The sequence below is a fragment of the Cylas formicarius genome, unplaced genomic scaffold, assembly GCF_029955315.1.
Source record: "Cylas formicarius isolate icCylForm1 unplaced genomic scaffold, icCylForm1.1 PGA_scaffold_7__23_contigs__length_41026272, whole genome shotgun sequence".
NCBI lineage: Eukaryota > Metazoa > Arthropoda > Insecta > Coleoptera > Brentidae > Cylas > Cylas formicarius.
The window spans coordinates 4,496,687-4,511,839 of record NW_026844352.1 but is presented as its reverse complement, the minus strand read 5'-3'; positions in this window follow the sequence as shown (position 1 = coordinate 4,511,839).

The window sequence follows — 15,153 nt, the reverse complement described above, 5'->3', positions numbered from 1 at the left end:
CCTTAGGTAAACCTAAGTCTGTCACCAAATAATTAAGTTCTGATTGCGGAAATAACTGTGGTTCCTGAGATACTTTTCACATATCACCAAGGGTATCTTCATTAATTTCAGGTTAAAAAAAATGGTAGTATCTTCTTATAAAATGACAGGATCTCTGGGTACATCTCTGCAGACGCCAGGTTCTGATAAATAAAATTTAAAAAATTTCAAATTTTTAGTATTATATCCACATGCAGAAATAGCAGTTATCATGGTGATTTGCTGGCTCTCTCCATATCATAGGTATTCCAAAAAGTAACGGGCTTTCTTGGCACACCTTTCCTTTATGCAAAACGTATAGCAGTGGCGTAACAATTTCAATTTTTAAAATGTTCCTGTTTTTAAAACAATAAATATGACATCCTAAAAATTAATTCAACAATGTTGCGTGATTGAAACAACAGACATTGTTTTCCTATTAGTTGGGTGTAACTGACTATCGGCAGACTGGATCGAGCAAAAGCTTCTGGATTAAAAAAAAACAAAACTCAGATGAAGATCAACATAGTAAGAACCTATTCACGTTCGTGAGTTAAGAGAGTTTGGAACGAACCAAATGGTTTTAACTTTTGAAAATAACGGATCGAAGGCCCCTCGATGGGTGGAGCAGCTTCCCTAGTGATTGTGAGCCAATCTTAGTGAACCATCTTTTATATTTTGTCTCAAAAAAAGTTTGAAAATTTTGACTTGGCTTATTAGCAATGAGGACGATATTATTGGATTGGTATTGTAGAGTCTAGCCAAGTCTATATCTCTCACTACTTACTTACTTATTTATAGTGTTTTTTAAATGCTATGAATATTTTTAAACATTCTAATTGTTTCCTTGATTTTGAGTATTTTTTATTATTACATAGCATACGATATTTTGAGTAGTTTTTGAGAAATATTAACTTTTCCATTCCAACAAGTGTTTGGAAAATTGTGTGTTTTTTTTAACTTGAAAACTGAAATAAAGAATTTTTATTATGGATCCATGCTTTGAAAAAGTGTTTTTAATTCTGTTCTATAATAATAATAATAATAATAATATAAAAAATAAAAAATAAAATAAAGAAAAATATGTATTGGTAGTCCAGATTACAACGAACAGATGGCAATACTAAAGGATAATCTAAAACAGAAAATTGCAATGCTCGGTAAAAGGCTGCGAAGATATAATATTAGCTATAAAAGGAAGAATGATAATAAAAAATATGGCAGCAGTGAGAAGTCATTCTATAAACAATTAAATGAAGAAAATGTGAAACAGGGAAAACCACCTGACGTAGAAAGACTGACGAAGTACTTGGCAAATATCTGGGAAGAAAAGGGCAACTATAATAAGGATGCGGTTTGGCTACAAGAGGAAAAAAATAACTGCGCCACTATAGCGGACATGGAGCCTATAAAAGTAGAAGAACAAGACGTAATAGCGGCTTTAAGAAGGGCACATAACTGGAAGGCTGCAGGACGAGACCACCTGCACAACTACTGGTGGAAGAAAGTAGCTGTAACCAAATATTTGACAAGCGAGGTTAACAAAATATTGGATGGCGATAGTGACTCGCCAGAATTTCTAACAAAAGGTATTACCTACATGGTGCCAAAGGCAGATCAAACAGAAAACCCTAAGAACTATAGACCAATAACTTGCCTTCCGACACTATATAAAATAATCACCTCAATAATAGCCACAAAGGTATCTAAGCATCTAGAAAGACACCATGTCTTAACAGAAGAGCAAAAAGGATGTCGTTATGGGTCTCAGGGCTGCAAGGAACAACTGATTATAAACACCATTACTACGCACGATGCCCGTCTTAGATCACGCAATATTGCAGTGGCATGGATTGACTATCAAAAAGCCTTCGATTCGGTGCCACACTCTTGGCTAATTGAATGCTTAAGACTCTATAAAATCGATGAGAAGATAGTCAATCTATTAGAAAGGTGTATGAAAAACTGGTAGACCAAATTAGTTGTAAACCTTGATACTGGATCTGTGAACACCGAAGAAATACCAATACGAAGTGGAATCTTCCAGGGCGATGCGCTAAGCCCTATATGGTTTATCCTGAGCCTGAATCCCCTCTCCTGGGCCTTAAAAAGATCGGACCTAGGATACGAGCTGAAAAATGGAGACCAAAAGTATAAACTAAGCCACCTCTTTTATGTTGACGATCTGAAGCTATATGCGGGATCTGAAAACACACTGAATAGATTAATCCAACTCACACAACAATTCTCAGATGACATCAAAATGAGATTCGGGTTGGATAAGTGTGCCAAACTTATAGCTCATAAAGGTATACCAAAAACTTATGATAAGCTGGAATCTGAAACCGAAATAATGTATCTTAACAACGCGTATTATAAATATCTAGGATATGAGCAGAATCTTAATATTAATCAGAACGATGCTAAGGCTAATATAGAAACTAAACTGCAAAACAGGGTGATAAAAATATTAAAAACGGAATTAAACGGAAAAAACAAAATTAAAGCTGTAAACACATGGGCGGTACCGGTAATCACGTACACGTTTGGTATATTAAAATGGTCTAATACTGACTTGGAGAGGCTGAACAGGAAAATAAGGACCCTCATGACAGAGCATAGAATTCACCATCCTAAGGCATGCACTGAAAGACTATACTTACCAAGATCGACGGGCGGAAGAGGATTGGCTGACCTCAACATACTGCATAGGCGTCAAGTAAATCAGTTAAAGAAGTTCTTCCACCGTAAAAAAGATACTTCGACGTTGCATAAGCTCGCTTGTCAGTCGGATAGATACTCAGCTGTAGATCTCAGAAAAAATGAAATAAAAGAGATACCAACACTTGATGAGGTAAAAGAGAAGTGGTTGAGTAAGCCCCTTCATGGAAAATATCCAGCTAGTTTAAAAACTGCTGGGGCAGCTATTCGCTGAAACTGAAGGATTTATCACAGCTATTCAGGATGGAAGCATAGCGACTAGGAATTATAAGAAGTATATCCAAAAGATCAGAATAGATGATGATAAATGTCGTATGTGTGGACGGGTGCCAGAGACCATCGAACATGTAATAGCAGGATGTCAAACGCTAGCTCCGTCTGAATACACCAAAAGGCACAATTTAACAGCAAATATTGTACACCAAGAACTAGCAATGCTATGCAACCTAGGAGAGGGAAAATACAGTCCATATTTTAAATACATACCTGCTCCAGTTCTTGAGAACGAAAATTATCGGCTATACTGTGATACACCTATAGTAACAGATAAACCAATAGCCAGCAATAGACCAGACATTATTCTGCTGGATAAGGCTAATAAAAAGGCGTATTTCATCGACGTCTCACATCCCTCGGACCACAACCTGGAACAGAAAGAGAGAGAAAAAATTAATAAATATTACGACTTGGCAGAGGAATATAAAAAAATACTCACCCTAAAAGCAGTACATGTTATCCCTGTAATTATATCGGCCACTGGGCTAGTTACCAAGAAGTTTGCAGGATACCTGGAAAGACTGAATATAACGAATAAAACCATCGTTACAAAAATGCAAAAGTTCGTAATACTTGAAACTTGCAAAATCGTCCGAAAGACCCTGAATATCCCGGAGACATAAACCTTCCCCCCCCCCCCAACTTTAGTGACTGGTTAATAAACCTCACTAAAGCTGCTACCCTAATAAGGAGAGAGAGAAAAAAAATTAACAATATCTTTATTATCCTCACATATTTAGAATACAATTAGAATATAGATCATGCAAATGAGGCAGAAAATTACATTAAAAATTTATATAATAAAAATATATGAAAGAGCACAACAATACAGTGATGATAAACATTGATAGGTAAAATATTCGTTTAAATTATAAAAACAGTTTTCTAGGAGGAAACACTTCTCTTTAGCTCTGGGGACAGTCTATTGTGGGCTCTAATATCTTTGTTCGTAAAATATTTTTTTGATAATTCTAGTCATGGAGAAACAATCTTTGTGACGTGTATTATAGTCGTATAAAAATCTCCGTTTTTTGTAAGATATTTTTCTTTTTATATACCCATAAACAAAGGTCTAATATGTATGTACACGCTAAAGGTCCGGAAGAGGGCCCTACACGAACTATCCGGCGACACTCCAGCAATACACCTTAGGACTTTTTTTGGGATTTGAAAACAAATGCCGCATGACTTCAATTTTCCCAAAAGGGACCATAGAGTAATCTCGAATAGATGTGAGCATAGTAGAAATTTATCATGAACTTTCCAGTCAAAACAGTTTTTAATTTTTTTATTAGGAAATAATAACTATGCAGCTTTGAGGAAAGTAATTGACATTGAGTTTCCCAAGATAGGGTTTCGTCGAGCTCTAGTCCTAAAAATTTAGTGTGCTTTTTTGTTTCAACTTTTTTGTTTTGTGGGCATTTGAATATCAGTACACTTATTTTTTGGACATTCAAAAAGAGTTTGATAACAGTTTGAGGAGAGTAAACTTGAACAGTCGTCAGCGAACTCTGATAGACAGGTAGGTAGATAGGTAGATAGGTAGGTAGATAGGTAGGTGAGCAGAAAGTTCATTGATAAAAAGGATAAATAAAATAGGGCCAAGCACAGTATATCTACAGATTGGACTTGAGATTTTTTAATTTGACACAAGTTGCCCCTCTCCTGCCTTATTTCAACATACTGCCTACGATTTGTTAAGAATGATCTGAACCAGTTCAGAGCCATTCCGTATTGTTCCATCCTATTCAAAAGAATTTCGTGGTTCATACAGTCAAACGCACTGCTAAGATCACAAATTATCCCAGCAGGGTGCTCTCCAGACTCAATATAGTTGATAGCATGCTCCAAAAATAAATGGATCGCTGTTTGGGTTAATCTACCTCGGCTGAAACCGTGCTGACTTTAACTTTTTTTTTTACTTAAATAATCGGTCAAGTGGTCAAGCATGGCGTATTTAAATATTTTAGCAAAGCCTGATGTGATTGCTATTGGACGATAATTTTCTGTAGAATGCTTGTCGCCCTTTTTAAAGATTCGGGACACACGTGAAAATTTCAGGGCTGTAGGGAATACCCCCTGTGTTAATGATGCATTTATCGGGGAGGTCAATGGACTCAGGATATAGTCGGCACACTTTTTGAATATTACAAAAAGCACACGATCAAGGTCATTTTTGTTTTTTATTTTATTTTTTATTAAGTTCGATATTTCTTCTTGAGAGAACGGTTTAATGTACATACTTTCAGGGAAGCTTCCAACCACATCTAGAAATCAATTTTTGTGCATGTTAGATGGCTTCCTAATTTTGTCAACTATTTTATTAGGAGCTTCTATAAAAAAGTTGTTCATAAAATTGGCTAATGCTACCGGTTCCTTAATAATATTAACATTATTCTTAATTTCAAAATTCTTTTTCCGTTTATTCCTTCCACTTATCTCAGATTATCTGACTCTAAAATTTTTCGCTCATAGTAGCCTTTTTTTGTTAAATTTTCTTTTCTCATATTTATATTTTTCGACGGAAATACAGCCTTTTTGCGCAAACTATTTATTTTTTTTAAATGTTTGCTAGAACTCTTTATTGACGAAAATGTTTGTTAAAGTACCACAGCAAAGTAGAGTAAAAAACGCCAAATTTTTTATGAATAATCTAATAATGAGAATTACGATAAACTCAAGATTAATTGAAGTCGGTATACTGGTTCGTTTTTAAAACCAAACCAAAATTGTATTCAGATACATGTTGTTTGGCCGTTTTGATGCAACAATGAGATCAGGACAAAACAATTGAAAAAGCAAATGATAGACCTCTTCCCAATAATATTAAGGTCTCACACTTTTTATCGAAATATTTTCCATAAAATAATGGTCTAGTACACAGGGCCGTTGACGGTGTTATTTTTTACCGCTGCTTTATTTCTTGGGTAGGAAAAAAAACTGAATGCGTAGTGTGACAACCAAAATTAAATTTTTCATTTTTAATACGTGGAAGTTAGTAAATCATTATTTGATTTAAAAGCTTAATTTTAACTTAAAAAAAAAGCGGTTCGTATCGTATTTTCGTTATTATCCGTCCCGTGGTTTATTTTGATGTACGCGCTTGCCTTTTGTGCATCCATTGTAAATTATTTTGAGTATCGCGTTTTTATACGACCGAAAACGCGATACAAAATTACATGCGAGTTATAAACCGCCGTTTGCTTTTTTCTGCCGTTTTTTACCCCACTCGCAAACCAGTGGCGGTTCTATCTTGGCCTATCGCGTTTCTTTGTTTTTCATAAACAAAAAGTACAAAAGGTTCCATATTAACGAACCACTTTTTTTCTGTGCAGGTGAGGGTAAGGTTTTTTGGTGGTGGGATAAGCGCGGGATAACAAACGGGCAACTATAATATGCATAAGATATACAACGGGGTATCTTTCGATCCCTTTTTCGTTAGAGAAGAAAAAAATGATTAAGGAATATTATAATCGGAAATGTTGGTTTGTAACACAAGTAACGTATATCTTTTTTTTTTCTAGTGAAAACAGCCACATTTTAGTTAAATAGATAAAAGCAACACAAGCGACTATGTAAAAAATTTCCTTTTTAAGCAATGGCAGCCCTAATTGCAAATTTTGACGTTGGAACCGTCAAACAACCAACATGTCAGCTGACAGATCGTCAAAGTTTAACCGTCTGGTTAAATGTTTGATGCTAGAAAGTCGATGTCTATGTGGACATTCTAGTCCAATGCGTCATCTATATGAATACCCAACAGCATAACTTAGTATGGCTTAAAATTATCAATCTGTTAGTCCTTTTTTGTTGAAGCATACTTTTACGTTGTTTTGAGTCCATTCTGAAGCCTTATCTTCAAGCAAGTTAGAGAGATATTTGTCTTTATGAGCATTAGTTAAAGCAGTATCGTCTACGCATAAGACATTTAAGTCAGGAAGCAAAAAGTAGGACAGGCCATTTATATATAATGAAATGGGACCCAGTACGGATCCCTGAGGGACTCCAGGATTCGCTGGTTTAATATCAGAATTTCCGTGCAAATTGAGATTTTTTTAAAATTATTATAGCATTTGAGACCTCAGTTGCCGTCATTCGGCCGATAAAAAATGAGTTTTTGAGGGCTTTTAAAGTCGCAGTAAAGACAATGGAAGTTCGAATTTATCTTGTTATTTGTATTGAATCGTTGTCCACCTTTAAGGAAACCTTAAACGTAAGGTCATGTTTGGCAACTTCTTCACATGTATTGCACTTGTGCATTTGTGTTTTGAATATAGCAGAGTAAAGACTCAAACCTACTCGAAAATTTGTCAAAATTAGCGCCTATGGGTGGTTATTATTGTTGTCTTTGAATTTTTGTTTTCACCTGTGAGGAATTCAGCAAGGAGCTGTAGACTCCCATATTACCGAAATATCCTTCTTTTATGTGCCTTTTGGATAGCAGAGCTAAAAATAAGGACATTTTCGGTACTTTAGTCACGTGTTTAAGAGCGTGCGTTTCATATATTACAGTTAAATTTTAATAAAAAGTAAATAGTTGTATGAAAATTTATTTAACAACGCATCTACAGGTCTGCCAAAAAATCCGATAGCCCAAAGCCGTGACTAAAGTACTTGAAACACCAGAACTGGTTTCCTAGAGTGTTCAACGAAGTTGACGTCTTTGCATGACACTTTACTCATGTTTGGTCAGTTCATGATTGTGTATTTCAGTGTATAGGGACCATAGAATATAGGTAATTTTAGAAAATTGTCGTCACACGGTTTTGGATAAATAGTCTGTTCAATTAAATAACAAAATACATATATTTTTTTAATTCTCGTCTTTCATTTGTTTCATTGTACAGAAACTTTTCCATTTACAATTTTTGGATATAACTTGTGATAAACCCTCTAGATTTTGGGGCCTTTTGTGCTAAAAATATATTTGCACGGACACGTCCAACCCAAACTAACCTTGTTTTTTATTCTATTCTATTTATTTCGAACATCCGAATCCCCGAACACAACTGTATTAATTTTTTATTCTCCCTCTAGATATTTTTTATAAAAACTAAATAATTATGAATTGTACTGCGTCTCGGAATTGATTTTCTGTTTGAATCTCAAAAGACGTAAGAAATAATAAAAGCCTCATAATTCAAATAGCAAAAATTGGTTCCGGGGTCGGGGGGTCAGATTCGACAGGCCGGACGCTCATGCACCGATTCCAAAAATACAAAAATGACCAACGGGGAGCATTGTTCGATGGTCGCAAGACCCATTGTGCTACGCTTACGACTATTTATTTGTATAGGGGTCACTCTATTCTTTTTTCCCTTTTTTGTTAGGCGGCGATTGAATATTATGCAAATCCCTGTAAAATATCGGTGACGGCTGCCACCGTACGTGGACCTCCATGTTGCAATTAACGAATAATACCCTCCACCACTATACAGGGTGCGTCAGCAATACGTACAGCAAAAATATAGTACTTGGCATTTATTGATTTAACTGGTACGCCCCTACTCAGAAATGTATAATGTATATGTAATAATAGAAAAGAATACATGAAAAAATTGTGATAATTGGTTAAATTACTTATTCACCGACAACTGTGAAGATGAAAAAATATATCATATCGTGCAAGTAAAATATTCAGTTAGTCTTTACGATGAAACATCTTCATCATCAGAGGCAAAATATTAACTGCTTCTACCAGAAAATGATCCTTCGCCTACATTAACAAACAAGTCTTTTTCCCAGTATATATTTTCTGTACGTGTTATACAACCGATCCAATTTTCTTTGGTAATTGTTTGGAGAGGTGCCTTCCAAACATATACTACTGCAGCATCATCGTGCCTTGCCTCACTTACAATTCGATTCGATCTCTAGCAAGTTTTTTTTCTAATTTTGGAAAGTTTTTAACAACTCATATTTTAAAACAAAAATAGTTTTGGTTATACAAAAAGAAATTAACCTGTCAAGAAAAGAGCAAATTGTTTTTTTGCGATGCTGTTTTAATCAATATAGTCCCCATAAAACTCAAGCCAGGCGTTCAAAATTAATACAATACAATACAAAGTTTCCTGGTATGTACTCAATGTGATATTTTCGCAATTTATTATACAGTTTTAAATAAATAATTATTTTTCTCAATGACCACTGAGACATTGTTTTATAGTATTTTAAATGAGTGTTTGAGAATTATTTTAAATACCGCAATAGTTAAACAACGTTTTTCAAAGGAATCTTGATTCAAGCATTTTTCGAGTCTCTGTCTGGCATAGTTTTGTATTACAATGATGTTTCTTCGTTAAGCCAATATAATAAAGCAAAAAAATATAGGGTGTTCAATTCAAAATAAGGGAGATACTATTTTTTATTTGTACAGTTAAAACCCTTGTATATCCGTTTTGAAAATATCATGATAACATAAGTTTTTGGGGCCTATGTTGATTGAAACAAACCTCTTATTTCACAAAAAATTGTAAAAAAATCTATTAACAAATTATTTTGTTTCTGAAATAAAAGTTTGTTTCTCTTAAAAGTGGTTTACTTTGGCATAATTTATCTATTATTTGGGCATCCGTGTAATCTCAAATAATTCATTTTCCGTTTGGCAGTTCAATAAAGGTTGACTCATTATTATTATATATTTTATATTAATTGTGGCTTCATTGTATGTTGTAATAAATTTCTTTATTATGCACGCAAAGTGCAACCACGTAATAGTCAAAACATGCAGAAATTTTCAAAACCTAATATAATGAGATCTTGCTGGTCAATTTCAAGGCCCCAAACGTCCGAAGCAATGGTCATTAAATAATTCGTATCATTGCTGTTAAATCTATTCAGTGCTGGTGCACCATCTGCAAGAGGAGCGAAGTTCCTGAAGGCTAAGATTTTCGAGAAAATCATTTACGAGTGGTCCTAATAATTGAAGAAATTTTGCAGCATTCAATGGTTCATCGTAAATTCAGAATCTTGCTTTATTATCACTAGGTACATGGAACTTAATTTTTGTGCACCTTTCATCACTTTTGTATCTCGTACTAAAATCATTAGTTTTGACCAACCCTGCATCATTCAGAACTAATTTCGATATCGATATGGTCTGTTCATAGACATAAGAAAGTGACCAATTGCTTTTGAATGGGATTATCCAAGTTTCGGAATTTAAATTCAGGCAAAATTGAGAAAATAATTTTATATCTACCTGTGCTTAATATTCCTTGGTTTGGTATACTACTTAGTTTAAGTGTATTAGTAATCATTCTTATTTCGTGTGTAATACAGCGTGTGTTGAATCGTGTGCAAATTATGCAAAATATGTGCGGGTCTGTGTATCTCAGGAGATGCTCCCGCCCAAATGTAGAAAATACTATTCTATTGAGACTAAGGAAGTTATAAACAATGTTTATATGACTCTCATTGAACGTGATGCCAGCAAGCAAGTATCTGCTGACATTTTCTCGAGTGTACATGAAAGTGATCAAGATATAATACGGCGTAAAATTTACCAGTTATACGAGGAACAAAGCGTGCCTACATTAGATATTTTAATTAGGAAGCTTGAAAAAGAAAGGTGTTAAATGTCGCAGAACTTCCTTATGGATGTGTATTCAATACATGGGTTTTAGATTCAAAAAAATTGACAAAGGGCAAGTTTTAATGGAATCTTTTAGAATTCGGAAATGGCGTCTGGAATATCTAGAAACAATTAGGATTTACAGAGAACAACAAAGGCCAATTATTTAATTGGATGAAACCTGGTCGACACTTATGATCCCCGCAAAAGGGTTGGGTTGACTCAACTGATAAGTGTAAAACAAACGCGCCATCAAAAAGAGGTAAAAGAATAACTATTTTGCATGCTGGCTCTAAAGATGGTTGGATTCCAAATGGAGTTTCTCTGTCTTCGAACAATATTAAAGATTCTTCTCTGGATTACCATGAAGACACCACAGCTGATTTATTTTAAAGCTGGTTTAAAAACAAACTAGTTCCAAACATTCCTCTTAATAGCGTCATTTTAATGGACAATGCAAGTTATCACAGTAGACAGTTGGCTAAAACCCCTTCCTCATGTGACACAAAAGCAACAATCCAAAAGTACATGTATAATAACAACATTTATTTGCACGAAGATTATACCAAAAAGCAATTAATTGAAGTTCTACAAAGCTTGAACCTACAAAAGGAATACGTCTGTGATAATTATGCACAAAATCTAGTGCATACAGTTTTAAGGCTTCCACCTTACCACTGTATATTTAAGCCCATCGAACATGTTTGGCAACAACTGAAATCTGCCATTCGGCATAACAATGTTTTTCCCCGTATTAACTCCAATGTCCTCAAATTTATAGAAACCGAAATTTTTAACATCCTTCTACAAAGTTGGGCAAATTTTGTTAAACATATAGAAAAAGCAGAACAATCGTATATCCATATTGCAAATAATATAGATCAAATAATAATTAGAACAGAAATAATTTTTAATTTTATTTTAGATTTAAACATAAATACATACATAAATAAATAAATATTGTTTAGTATCTTTCCTAACAAAACTCCAAATAACTAAATTCTATACAAAGTACGGACCTGTTCGGCCATATTTCATTCTTACAGCTTGCCCGGGTCTTTCCTTAATTCGTATCAGTTAGTCACTTTCTTATATCTATCAACAGACTTTACCTCCTTAAGCTATGTCCAAAATTTTTATTGGCTCCAGTGTGGTAGTAATAAAAACTAAATTAAAGTTGTGTTTTGGTCGGGAAAATTAAGAAATAGTATATTATCAAACAAGTGCGGTAAACGGCATTTGACTCACGAGTTTATTTGACACGAGCTTTTAATAAAAGAGTGAGTTAAAAAGTTTACCGAACATGTATGCATACTATATTTTTTCTACGACTGTTAGTTTTTGGCTACATTTTCGCAAAACAACACAAATATAGTCACTGACATGACCGTCAGAATTGACAAACGTCGAAGTTCAAAGCGTGGGAAATATCTCCGAAAACATCCGATAGCTTCCAAATCCGTACGATAAATTCCTTCAATGTCCGAAATGGCTCGGATTCATGGGAAACGAAAGTGACGTGGTAAAGTGACGCTTCCCGCACGGTAGATCGGTGAGTAATTGGGTATTTTACAGACGGGAGTAGAAAAATAATTAAAAGCAATCATAAAGTATTAGCGGATCAGAAAATCCAATATATATAACGTGTCCGTTTTAAATACCCCGTTTTAAATATAAAATAGCATAACCAATCATATTTTTATTATTATTTTATTATTATTTTATTTTGTCAGCACCGTGTCAATGGTTAAGTAAATTTTAAACAAATATTTATTACCACATGTACAATTTGTAGATCGTTGGGATGATTATCGAATATCAAGCACACTATGATAAAAGCTGGCCGTCTTAATAAATGATCACGTTCGGATTCTTCTGGCATCGACCTCAAAAATATCTGCCCTTTGTTTCGGAACTATAACAAATGAGTTTTTGTCCGCCCATCCATTTCTGATAACAAGCTCGTAAATCATAACTTGATTTTTTTGCATCACCTATTAGACACACTGCAGTTCTTCTAATATGACGCATTGAAAGATATGTAGACTTTTTTTTATCATAACCTATTCTTAACCTTTACAGGTTATCGTAATACTATTTACAATTCTTCCATATTCTTTCTACTGAAAATTGTTTGACAAGTTCACTGTTTTTTTTCCCATGCGTATAAACAAAGTATTAAGCTCTAATAATTAAATAGTGGAGTTCTTATCAGTCATATGTCATGCAAAAAGATGACGGTACCATCCCCTGGGTGCTAACTAATTAGTTTTTGTTTTCGTCGATATATTGTTTCGTACTGTTTTTTAAAACGAGTCCACCTAAAAATACTGAAAGAAACATATCATCTGATTAAAAATATTTGGAGGTAAATGGAATTGCGCAATTGAGGTGGTATATATATATATATATATATATATATATATATATATATATATATATATATATATATATATATATATATATATATATATATATATATATTGGGCCCGCCCTTCCTCGGACCAGGGAGCTGCTTAGACTGACCAGAAAGGAGTGTAGAGCACTAACAGGGGCCTACACAAGACATTGCAGGCTTAGGAGGCATCTTTGCTTGCTAGGCATTGGAGTGTAGGTGGTTACCGAGTGCCCTGCCTTGACATGGGCAAGATTGGGAGTCTTCGGAACGGCCCTGATCGACCCGGACTCAGTGCACGGTATTGGGCTAAAGGAGTTGCTGACCTTCTATAGGGGGGGCGGCATTCTGGACGCCCTCTAGAGCGGCCTGGGGGCACAACGGGCCCATTTGGTGGCCTAAGTGCTTGGACGCCCGCGAGGGCGCCCCCCTTTAATACCAATACCAATATATATATATATATATATATATATATATATATATATATATATATATATATATATATATATATATATATATATATATATATATATATATATATATATATATATATATATATATATATATATATATATATATATATATATATATATATATATATATATATATATATATATATATATATATATATATATATATATATGACTATTAAATTGGCATTAGTCAAACTAGTTAGGCTGTTATCTACAAATGTCCTAGAAAATTCTTGTTACTTTCTACCTACCTGCAAACTCACTTTCAAATTGAACTTAATACTTATTCTAAGGGTGTTTCTATGATTGTTTATTTAAAACTCCTAACTTTATAAAGTTGATGTTTCAAAGTTGTTTGTTCACTATTTTACATACCAAACAACAAAAAAGGAGTCTGTCCCAATCGAATTTTCTTTGGATTTTCAATAAAATAAAATAAAACATTTTTATTTCGCATATGAATAGTTATAGTACAAAAGACACGAAATCAATACAATACTGAAACACGAAATGACAAGATAGATTGGTTCAGTATATTTAAAACAATGAAAACAGGGTAAGAAATGACTATAATAACAATAAGCAATCACAAATTTGTAGATAAAATTCAAAATAAAACACAGTACCATAAGTCATAAGTAAAAAATGAAATAAAAAGTTCGGAGGTAAATAATCTTTTTGAACAATTGTTTGAAAACGTATATACATGTTTCAGTAAAGGCATAAAAGAACATCATAACTCATTCATCAATGAATAGCTTAATTACAATAATATATTTCATTGATCAAGAATTTCAAATTTAACAGTTTCAAAGCTTCAAGAAAATCAACAAATTTTAAAAAAGTCAAATATCCCATTAAATGATTAGTTCAAACTTACAAAATTAACTAAAATTACCCATTCTTAATGATTGTATATTTTGTGTATATTGCTCTAAACATTGTTCTGATTTTTTCAAATATCCCGAGCAGCGTATGTGAAAACCCTGTATATAATCGATAAAATGCTTAAAGTAGTAGTTATTGCACAGGATTTTCTGCGTCTGCCGGTTAAAGAATTTTGCCAATCGGATGAACAATTATGGAGGAAAACATATTTTTCTGGAAGCTAAAATTACAAAAAAAAAAGAAATATACAGGGTGCTTCAAAAAAATATATACACACTTTGAACTTCCATAGAAAATTTATTTACCGTTCTACAAAGTTAAATTTCAGGAAAATAGAAAGCTGAAAGTTCAATGTAAATGAAACATAAATAACAAATGTTAATACTGTTCAAATTGGTGACCTGCAGCATCAATACAATTCTGAGTACGAGTCACCACTGATTCTGTACATCGTATCAAAACGTCCAATGAGATTTCTCTACACACTGCTTGAATCTCATTCCAAAGAATGTCTAGGTTACGTGGTTTACGTTTGTACACCTCATCTTTTACTGTGCCCCACAAGAAGAAATCCAGTGGTGTAAGGTCTGGAGAGCGTGCTGGAAACTCAATTGGCCCCCTGCGTCCTATCGACCGGCCCGACAAATTTTGATCCAGGTAAGCTCGTACGTCCCTGTGATAGTGCGGCGGAGCACCATCTTGTTCAAAATAAAAACCATCATTACCGTATAATGCACGAATGGCAGGAAATATGCAATCAGCAAGCATTGCAGCCTTGTAGAGCGGGAAAACTACAATAGTTTAAAGTG